The sequence below is a fragment of the Rattus norvegicus genome, chromosome X, assembly GCF_036323735.1.
Source record: "Rattus norvegicus strain BN/NHsdMcwi chromosome X, GRCr8, whole genome shotgun sequence".
NCBI lineage: Eukaryota > Metazoa > Chordata > Mammalia > Rodentia > Muridae > Rattus > Rattus norvegicus.
The window spans coordinates 101,974,747-101,986,078 of NC_086039.1; the positions used below are offsets into that span (position 1 = coordinate 101,974,747).

Below are 11,332 nucleotides of genomic sequence, written 5' to 3' on the forward strand. Positions count from 1 at the left end.
CGTAATGATGTAGAATAAGCTGCAAAGTTAAGATCAACCAAGGTAAAGTTCTGATCATTTTTTTAAAGTGAGCTGAAGGAGGGACACCCAGAGAGAATACAGGGAGAGGAAGGCAAGCTTAAAGTAAAAGGGGGAAAAAGGAAAGTAAGGAAGGGAAAACAGAAAGAGATTTAAAAGTCTCCTTACGAAATAAGGAAATACATACTGAGAATTAGATAAAGGGACTAAGAGAAAAGAATTTTCAAAAGATCCCCCCTATAATTAAAAATAGATTCTTTTCTAATACAATATATCCTAATTACAGTTTCATCTCCCAATCCCCCCAACTTCCCCTCCCATCCCAATCCACTCCCTTTCTGACTCTCCTTTGAAAGGAATAGACTTCTAAGAGATAACAACAAAATCATAACAATATAAAATATAAAATAAGCCAAAACCGGTCACACCAATGTTAGACAAGGCAAACCAACAGAACGGAAAGTGCCCAAGGGTAGGCACAACAGTCAGAGACTCGATCCTCCATACAATTAGGAGTGCCTTTAAAAATACTAAGTTGACGCAAGGCCCTGGGTTCGGTCCCCAGCTCCAAAAAAAAAGAACCAAAAAAAAAATACTAAGCTGAACATTATAATGCATATGCAGGGGACCTGTGGCAGAAGACCTGTGTAGACTCTGTTCTTGCTTCTTTGCTTTCTGTGAGTTCATATGAGCCTTACTTACTCCATTGCTTCAGAGGGCTGCATTCTCCTGGTGACCTCCATCACCTCTGGCTCTTATAATCTATCTTTCATTTCCACAGGGTCCTCTGAGCTCTGAGTGGAGGGAGAGATTTGATGGAGTCATCCCATTTACAGCTATGTGTTTTAATCTCTCTCTCTCTCTCTCTCTCTCTCTCTCTCTCTCTCTCTCTCTCTCTCTCCCCCCCCCCCCCACCATGTCTGACTGTGGATCTTCCCTACAGGAAGCTTCTCTGATAATACCTGAATCAAACCCTGATCTATGAGTATAGCAGAATATCATTAGGAGTTACTTTACTGTTACTTTAAAAAAAAAAAAGATCAATAGCGTTTGATTTTTACCCTAGGTCTTTGGCTATCAATTCTCTGGTTCTTGGCCACTCAAGCAGTGTCATATATGGATCCCATCTCATAGAAAGAGCCTTAAGTCAAGTCAGACATTGGCTTGTCACTCCCACAAGCTTTGTTCTACCATTGTTGTAGTGTATTTTGCAGGCAGAACAGATTATATATTAAAGATTTTGTTCGGGTCCCATTGCTAAAGACAACACCTGCACAAGTTCACTGAACATAGAGAGGACTATCTGAGGCCTACATAGATCCTTCACTCCTATGTTCCTATGCCTTTGGTATGGGACAGTACTCTGCAGGCTACCAAAAGAGAAACGTAAAGGATTTTTTTAGAAAGTGAAAATAATACTTGAATGAATGAATGAATGAATGAATGAATGAATGAAAGAAAACCCCACAAGTCATTAAAGTTCTTTTTGAGTCTTCTTATGTTAGAGTCTGTTAGCAGTGTGGTGATTCATGGCTGAAGTCCTTTGTATTTCTTTTGTTTTCCCACTACACATGTTGGTAATGTTTACACAGGTTTAGTGCCTAAGCAGACAAAGACTTGTTCTCAGTGCCAGGGCTTTAGTCAGTTTAGAAGCTTTTCTATTTTGGGAAACTAGAGCCACATCTGACATGCACAGCCCCAACTTTTTTCCCACTTACTCAAGAAACCCCCCAGTTTGTGCTAGCAGGGGTGACAAATGTCGAAGCTGTATGCTATAGGAGATATAGAGGAGGTAAGGAAGAAACCAGCCCACCAAACCCTGCAGAGAATCCAAGCAACTGAGAAGTCCATCTGCTGCTGTCCATGCTCTCAGACTCAACAGTAAAGCAGCCTGACAGAGGCAGAGGAAGGCAGAATCAAGCAATTGGCCTGATGCGAGCTCATAATTCTCAGTGCTACCTCGCGGCAAATCACGTAGGACAGACAGGACAGCTCTGCACGCAACAGTCTTCCAGGCCCCGGCTTTATACCCTCAGGCTCCATAGTCACTGACAAGGAGTTTGTCTCCTTCCTTGTCTCCCACAGCCTGTGCTCCCTGCTGCTCAACCTAGCACATCCCACATGTGGATGATCTCCTCATAACTTCTTCTTGTGACCATCTCCCATCCAGACGCCAGTAGGATGTCCCCAGGCTCCCAGACTTGTGATCCATTCTTGCTTTTAGGTGCTATGAGTTACTCAGACAATAGACTCCCTCTCAAAATGGCCCAGGTTATAAAGCACTCCGAAATACAGGAAATAGTGTAATGGATTTCTTCCTTCATGCTGGCCTCACGTGTAGTAAAATTCACAGTTAGCAAACCCATCACACCCTGCTAGGCTTAGAGTTTTAAAGGGTTCCCAACTTTTTCCCTCCTGGGGTACCTTTCTGTTTCATTGACTGCATAGTCCCCTCTTTCTTGATGCCAGTCTTTCCTAAGATCAGTCTCCACTTGCTTGTCCTGTTTTAACCCTAATCCCTGCCTTAAGATGTTTTTGTTTTGTTAAGACAAGTTCTTGCTATAAGTTGCCCACTAACCCAGAACTCAATCTGCAGACCAGGCTGGCCTCGAACTCATAGATATCTGCCTGCCTTGGCCTCCTTAGTCTTGGGATTAAAGGTATGTGCCACTACACTCATTCCAAGAATATGAATAAGAATATAAACATATACATACCATATTCTGGACAGTTTCTGCTAGGCCAAATTAAAAAAAATAACTTCAGATGCTGTTGCTTGGCCTAGAGCTACAGTTGAATTTTGCCCCTTCCAGGTATGTTCTGTATGAAAACAATGTTTTCATTCACTTGCTCACTCATTCATTAGCCTCTATAGTCCTGTATGAAAGAATACATGCTTTTGAGGTGCGGCTATTTAATCGGTATTACAATTCCAACGCATGAACACTCGCAGCCATTCAAGTTTCTTCTTCAATTGTGCTTTTCAGGCCTTTATAAATGTTCGCTGTAGCTATCCTTTGCGCTGTAAATATTTTGATGTGTTTGTGTTTATTGTGAATAGAATCACATTCTTGACTCCATTCTCGCTGCAGTCATTCTAGTGAATGGAAAAGCGGCTGCTTATTGTGGGATTGAGCTTGCACTGTGCTACTTTACTCAAAATATTATCTGTTCTAAAAATCTCTTAGTGGAATCTTCTGGGTTCTTTAAGTAGAGCAGCATATCATCTGAAAACGGGTGATTCTACTTCCCTCTTCCTATTTTAATGCCTTTTATTGAATCTTATTTGCTAATTTACCTATCTACGGCATCTACTACTATGTTTGAGTAGGAGGAGACCAGTGACAATGGCACATTTACTTTGTTCCTGATTAAGAGGAAATGTCTCGGGGGCTGGAGAGGTGGCTCAGCGGTTAAGAGCTCTGGCTGCTCTTCCAGAGGACCTGAGTTCAATTCCCAACAACCACATGGTGGCTCACAACCATCTGTAATGGGATCAGATGCCCTCTTCTGGTGTGTCTGAAGACAGCGACAGTGTACTTATATACATAGAGTAAATAAATATATCTTTTAAAAGAAGGAAATGTCTCCCATTTTCCTCCACTCAGTAGAATACTGGCTATGCACTTTTTGCTGTATGGCTGTGTACTTTATTACTTTGAACTATAGTCCTTCCATTGTAATTTGTCCAGAGTCTTTATCCTGAAGGGATATTGAATTTTATCAAACTTTTTCTGCTCTCGTGATGACCATGTGATTTTGCTCCTTGATTCTATTTATGTGATATGTTTATCAATTTCTATATGTTGAATCATTCGTGTGTGCCTGGAATGAAACCCACTCAATCATGTTGTATGATTCTTGTTTGGAGACAGTATCTCCAACATACTAGGTACACCAAGCTGGCCTTAAATTTGTGGCAATCCTCATGGCTCAGCCTATATAACACTGGAATTATGGGCATAAACCACCCTGCTCAAATTGATGGTGTGATGTGTTAAATGTGTTAATTAAATTCTGTTTACAAATATTTTGCTGAGAATTTTTGCATCTATATTCATCAGATGTACTGGTCCATAATTTTTGTCTTTGCTCCTTGTCAGATTTTGGTTAGCCAATAACGTTATGTTGACCTCATAAGATAAATTCGGAAGTTCTACAAAGTAGGTTGAAAAGCACTGGTCATAATTCTTTTTTAAAATTATGGAAAGGGAGCTGGAGAGATGGGTTAGTGGTTAACCCATAACAGATGGGTTGCTGCAATTCCAGAGGACTTGAGTTTAATTGGTGCACTATTCTGGCTTGCATAGTTACCCACATAAATGTATGTGCACCCATCGAGAGACACAGGAACATACACATGCATATTTTTTTAAAAAAATGGTAAATTCATTAGTGGAACCATCTGGACCTGGATTGAGTGGTGCTTTGTTATTTATTCGATCTTGCTGCTCTTTATTGATTTATTTAAGTTTTTTAAACATCACCTCTTAGTTGAGTTCTAGTGGTTTTTATGTGTGGCTTCTGTATGTCCAGTAAGTTTTCCATTTTTCCTTCGGGTCCAGAGGAGTGGTCATTTGTGGTGTCTCCTTTTCACCTCTAATCTTATTCATCTAACTCTTTCTTCTTCCTTTCTTGTGATTACTCTAGAAAATAGTTTACTGACCGCATTTATCATTTCAAATAACCAATATTTGTTTCACTGATCTTTTGTACATTACTCTCTACTTCATTTATTTCTACTTACATTTATTATCTGTGTTTTTCTACTGACTTTGTGTTTGATTAGTTCCTTTTTTCTAAGTCCATGAGATACATCATTAGGTTATTATTTACATTTTAAATGTAGACATTCTTTGCTATAAACTAAGCTTTTAGTACTGTGTTTACTGTTCCCTCCTACTGTGGATATATTTTGCCTATGTTTTTTAAATGACCCACAATTGCCTTAGGTGTGTTGATCAGTTTCCATGTATAGGGTACTCCTAGTTTCACAAATGAATTATTTGGTTAAAGTTTGTTTTGCACAGAACAAACTTTGTGAGCTGACCGTGAGAGCATGAGAGCCACACTGAGGATGAAAGGCGGAGCACTATTGAGGGTATGAACTGCCGGGCTGTCTCCAAGAGAAGAAGAACAATCCCACCAGAATGGGAGTTTGAGGCTTTATAGGGTGGTTTTATTTAGGCAAGAGAGTGGTGGAGAACATAAAGGACGAAGGAACTGTCACAGGTACACATAAGCAACATTTCACAAGAGGAGGCCTCTGGCTGTGAGGATAGCAGGTGGTCAAGCTGTTCTGCTGAAAGGGTCAGTAGACTTCTTTTTAAAAAAAACTTATAGGGACTGCAAGCTGGGAAAACCACTCTGGAAATCAATATGTCTGTTCCTCAGAAAGTTGGACATAATGCTACCTGAAGAACCAGCTATAGCACTCCTGGGCATATACCTAAAAAGATGCCCCAACATATAACAAGGACACATGCTCAACTATGTTCATAGCCGCCTTATTTATAATATTCAGAAGCTGGATCAAACACATATGTCCTTCCACAGAAGGATGGATATAGAAAATGTGGTACATTTACACAATGGAGTACTGCTCAGCTATTAAAAACAATATGGAATTTTTCAGCAAATGGATGGATCTAGAAAATATCATCCTGAGTGAGGTAACCCAGTCACAGAAGAATACTCATGGTATGCACTCATTGATAAGTGGCTATTAGCCCCAAAGCTCACAATGCCCATGACACACCCCACACACCAGATGGAATTTAAAAGGAAGGAAGACCAAGGTATGGATTCTTCAGTCCTGCATTGAGGGGGGACAGGATGATCATGGGAGGCAGGGGACCTGGGAGGGAGAGATAAGTGGGAGGAAACAAGGGACAGTATCTGGTACTGAAAGGAACTGGAGAGAGGTACAGAGGGTCAGGAAATTTAATAAAAATATGTAGCAGGGGGATGAGGAACTGGGGATAGAAACAGCCGACAATGGGGATATAGAACCTGTGGAGACCACCTACAGTACATAGGCAAGGCCCCTAGTCCAGGGATGGAGCTACAATCTCAAAGTTTTTAACCCAGAAATGTTCTTGTCCAAAGGAAGAACAGGGACATAAAATGGAGCAGAGACTGAAGGAAGGTCCATCCGGGGACCACCCCACCCCGGGATGCTTCCTGTCTGCAGACACCAAACCCAACACTGTTGCTGTTGCCAAGAGACACTTGCTGACAGGAACCTGGTGTGGCTGCTCCTTAGGAGGTTCAGACAGTGACTGACCAATGCAGATGTGGATGTTTGGAGCCAAACATCAGACTGAGCTCAGGGATCCCGTGAGTGAGCTAGAAGAAAGGTCAGAGAAGCAGGTGGTAGTCACAACCCCACAGGAAGAACAACAATATCAACTATCCAGACCCCCCAGAGTTCCCAGGGACTAAACCACCAACCAAAGAGTATACATGCAGGGATCCATGGATCCAGATACATATGTAGCAAAGGATGGCTTTGTTGGGCACCAACCAGAGGGGAGGCCCTAGGCCCTGTGGAGGTTTAGTGCCCCAGGACAGGGGGATGCTGGAGCAGTGGGGCGGGAGAAGTTGGGGGGAGCACCCTCATAGAGGCAAAAGGGAGGGAGGAGAAGGCAGATATGGGATGGGGGTTTGTGGAAGGGTAACCAGGAAGTGGATATCATTTGAAATGTAAATGAATGGAATGATTAATTAAAAATTACTTCTCCTTGGTTCTTTGGAATTTCACATCATGCACCTTAATCCTACTCATCTCCCCTTCCTCGCACCCATCCTCCACCCTTGCAATCCACCCCCCAACAGAGAAAAACAAATCTCATTGTTGAAGCTGTAGTGTATCACAGTATGTCCCAGAGTATACCCCTTTATCCATACTCTTCTGCTTGCAAATGTTGATTGCGATGAGTCACTGGTCTGGTATGAAGCCTCTGCCTTCTGATACTTTATCAATACTGGAACCTTACTGGGACTCTTAGATAGCCTGTTGTTGCCCTGTGTCATGGAGATCCAGTAATTTTGAACCTGTAGGATTGATCCCTTCTTCATTCACTACAGCATTTCATTGACAGGGTTTATATTGGGATGGGCCACCTCAAAACCCAGGATCTGGGCCTCAGAGGTATCTGAGCTTATCAGCCCACAGGCTCTCCAACTGTCATTCCCTCAGGACAGGCTCCCCAGAAACATTCGGAGAGGTGTGGGGCCTGCTCTCCCAAATGTTGCAGCTGGAAAGAGACTTGGCCAGTACTCCCACTCTTATGACCTTATGAGGGCCAGCTCTCCTACCTGCCACAGGGAGGAGGGCAGCTCTCCCCTGTCTGTGCTACTGCAAAGCAGACAAGAGGCCAGCATAGCTCTCTGCTCTCATGCTCTTGGGGACACATTTATCTTCAAACCCCATATCAAGGGTCAGTTCTACTGTGCTGCCCAGGTGAAGGGCAGGGCCTGCTACCCTGCTCTCATGACCCCAGGGCCAGCTCTTTTGCTTGCTGTTGGTGACAAGGGACTACATCTCTCCCTTAGCCGTACTGATGCTACCACAGGACAGACAAGTGGTGGAGCCAGCTATCCCATGCTCACACCCCTGGGAGTGCTACAGCCCATCCATGCATTATGGCACCAGGCAGGGGTCATCTTGGGCATGGTCTGCCCTCCACCCCTGAGGCCTAGAAGCTGCCTGAGTGATGATCATCTCAGGCTAGCCCTGTCCAGTCCCCATGGTACCAATCGGGTAGCCATCTTGGGCTTGCTTCTAGCCTGGCCCTGCCTCAGTGGCCCTATGTAAAGGTAACTCCAGCCCAGGGTCTGTACAGTGGTGCATGTGCATAGCAGAACATGAATGTGGAGGTTCGAAGGTAACTCTAGCAGTCAGTTCTCTTTTCTACCCTTATGAGTGGTCTGAGAATCCACCTAGGGTTTTCAGAGTTTACAGCAAGTGCTTTTATCTATGGAACTGTCTTGCTAGCCCCCAAACTGAATTTCTTATGTGATTTAATGAGTTCTTTTTTTTTTTTATTAACTTGAGTATTTCTTATATACATTTAAAGTGTTATTCCCTTTCCCGGTTTCCGGACAAACATCCCCCTCCCCTCTCCCCTTCCTTATGGGTGATCCCCTCCCAACCCTCCCCCCATTGCCGCCCTCCCCCCCCATAGTCTAGTTCACTGGGGGTTCAGTCTTAGCAGGACCCAGGGCTTCCCCTTCCACTGGTGCTCTTACTAGGATATTCATTGCTACCTATGGGGTCAGAGTCCAGGGTCAGTCCATGTATAGTCTTTAGGTAGTGGCTTAGTCCCTGGAAGCTCTGGTTGCTTGGCATTGTTGTACATATGGGGTCTCGAGCCCCTTCAAGCTCTTCCAGTTCTTTCTCTGATTCCTTCAATGGGGGTCCTATTCTCAGTTCAGTGGTTTGCTGCTGGCATTCGCCTCTGTATTTGCTGTATTCTGGCTGTGTCTCTCAGGACAGATCTACATCCGGCTCCTGTCAGCCTGCACTTCTTTGCTTCATCCATCTTGTCTAATTGGGTGGCTGTATATGTATGGGCCACATGTGGGACAGGTTCTGAATGGGTGTTCCTTCTGTGTCTGTTTTAAACTTTGCCTCCCTATTCCCTCCCAAAGGTATTCTTGTTCCCCTTTAAAAGAAGGAGTGAAGCATTCACATTTTGATCATCCGTCTTGAGTTTCATTTGTTCTAGGCATCTAGGGTAATTCGAGCATTTGGGTTAATAGCCACTTATCAATGAGTGCATACCATGTGTGTTTTTCTGTGATTGGGTTACCTCACTCAGGATGATATTTTCCAGTTCCAACCATTTGCCTACGAATTTCATAAAGTCATTGTTTTTGATAGCTGAGTAATATTCCATTGTGTAGATGTACTACATTTTCTGTATCCATTCCTCTGTTGAAGGGCATCTGGGTTATTTCCAGCTTCTAGCTATTATAAATAAGGCTGTGATGAACATAGTGGAGCACGTGTCTTTTTTATATGTTGGGGCATCCTTTGGGTATATACCCAAGAGAGGTATAGCTGGATCCTCAGGTGTCCAATTTTCTGAAGAACCTCCAGACTGATTTCCAGAATGGTTGTACCAGTCTGCAATCCCACCAACAATGGAGGAGTGTTCCTCTTTCTCCACATCCTCGCCAGCATTTGCTGTCACCTGAGTTTTTGATCTTAGCCATTCTCACTGGTGTGAGGTGAAATCTCAGGGTTGTTTTGATTTGCATTTCCCTTATGACTAAAGATGTTGAACATTTCTTTAGGTGTTTCTCAGCCATTCGGCATTCCTCAGCTGTGAATTGTTTGTTTAGCTCTGAACCCCATTTTTAATAGGGTTATTTGTCTCCCTGCAGTCTAACTTCTTGAGATCTTTGTATATTTTGGATATAAGGCCTCTCTCTATCTGTTGTAGGATTGGTAAAGATCTTTTCCCAATCTGTTGGTTGCCGTTTTGTCCTAACCACAGTGTCCTTTGCCTTACAGAAGCTTTGCAGTTTTATGAGATCCCATTTGTCGATTCTTGATCTTAGAGCATGAGCCATTGGTGTTTTGTTCAGGAAATTTTTTCCAGTGAACATGTGTTCGAGTTGCCCCCCCACTTTTTCTTCTATTAGTTTGAGTGTGTCTGGTTTGATGTGGAGGTCCTTGATCCACTTGGACTTAAGCTTTGTACAGGGTGATAAGCATGGATCGATCTGCATTCTTCTACATGTTGACCTCCAGTTGAACCAGCACCATTTGCTGAAAATGCTATCTTTTTTCCATTGGATGGTTTTGGCTCCTTTGTCAAAAATCAAGTGACCATAGGTGTGTGGGTTCATTTTTGGGTCTTCAATTCTGTTCCATTGGTCTATCTGTCTGTCTCTGTACCAATACCACTGCATGATCCTTCTTATGTCATTCATCTATTTATACATACTTTCTTGGATTTCAATTAATTTTAAAATAATCATTCTTTTGAAACTTGTATCAGGCACTTTCAATGGGTTCAACATCTTTAGAGTTGTTTCCTAGAGAAAAGTAACGTTAGTAGTTTTCACATTGCATTCTTTTTCATATTTCTTGTGCTTATTGTTGAAATCTGTGCACCAGTTGAGCTATTTCTTCGGATATTATGTAATGGCCTCTCTAGGAAGTGGTTTTCTCCTAGACAACATATCTGGTGTATTGGTTTGTAGTATAATGCTGAGATCACTTCTATCCGAGAATTCTAGTATAATTCCCCATCAGATCTTTGGTTGTGATTAGGGAGTTGGGAATAATATGCACCATTTTGACGTCTGTGAAGCCATTTTCTATGTAGGCCTTGCAAGAATAGATATACTTTCATTACTCAAGCAAGTACAACAGTGTTTGTGGAGTGCACCCACTATGAGTTCTTTAATTATAAAAGTGGCAGCCTCAAGTAGGTAATAGGAGATTCCAAAGACAATATCAATATTGTCACTGACATTTGAAAGTGTTTCTGATACGAAATGTACCAGATATGGTGAAGGGACCTAAGCACTTGTTTTCTCATGATACATGGATACATATACAAGTATTTCTGTGCCAAGTTGGAAGTATGGAGCCTGAATCTCAGGTACCACCCATACCATTTTACGGAATACAGTAGTGGAAATGCCCACACAAATAGAGTGCAAACAAAAGTTGTGTGATTGGAGCCAAGCTCGGTGGTGCACATCCTTAATGCCAGCAGTGGAGAAGCAGCAGCCAGTAGATCTCTGCAAGTTTAAGCCCAACTACAGCTACATAGTGAGAACCTATCTCAAACAAGCAAAGCAACAAAAGTGTTGTACGATTTGAGCCTGCTTTGGCAGCACACATGCTAAAACTGGATTAATACCGAGAAGAGTGGCATGACCCCTGTGTGAGCATGACACACACATTTGTGAAGTGGGCTTCTGGAATGACCATGGTGGCTAACTCTACCACTAACTTATTGCGGCTTTTGCCACATGTGTATAGGATCAAGAATTCATATTGTGCTGAAGAGTGATAAAGAAATTAATGGTACACTTCTAGGATTTGGTGACCTTGTCAAAATGGTGCTAACAAATGCCAGAGTTTGAAATTACACTAGAAGGAAGAAGGACTAGTAAATTAGATCAAATTTGGCTAAATGGGAGTAATGCAGCCATGCTGTTCCTGGAGGAGAAGTGCATGCAGCAGGAATGCATTTCCTTGACTTAAGCTAGATTCTGACTTTCAAAATACATCTTTAGTGTTTAGATACTATAAAGGTAAATTTGTGTTAAAGAAAATACTTTGTTG

The 11,332-nt window shown here is 42.6% G+C and overlaps 1 non-coding gene across 1 annotated transcript; it reads left to right on the plus strand.

Annotated features, from left to right (window-relative positions):
- Positions 1 to 10,866: 10,866 nt before the first annotated feature.
- Positions 10,867 to 10,969, plus strand: LOC120099422 (U6 spliceosomal RNA). The gene has a single exon (XR_005498607.1). It is a non-coding gene; the product is annotated as a U6 spliceosomal RNA (small nuclear RNA).
- Positions 10,970 to 11,332: the final 363 nt, after the last annotated feature.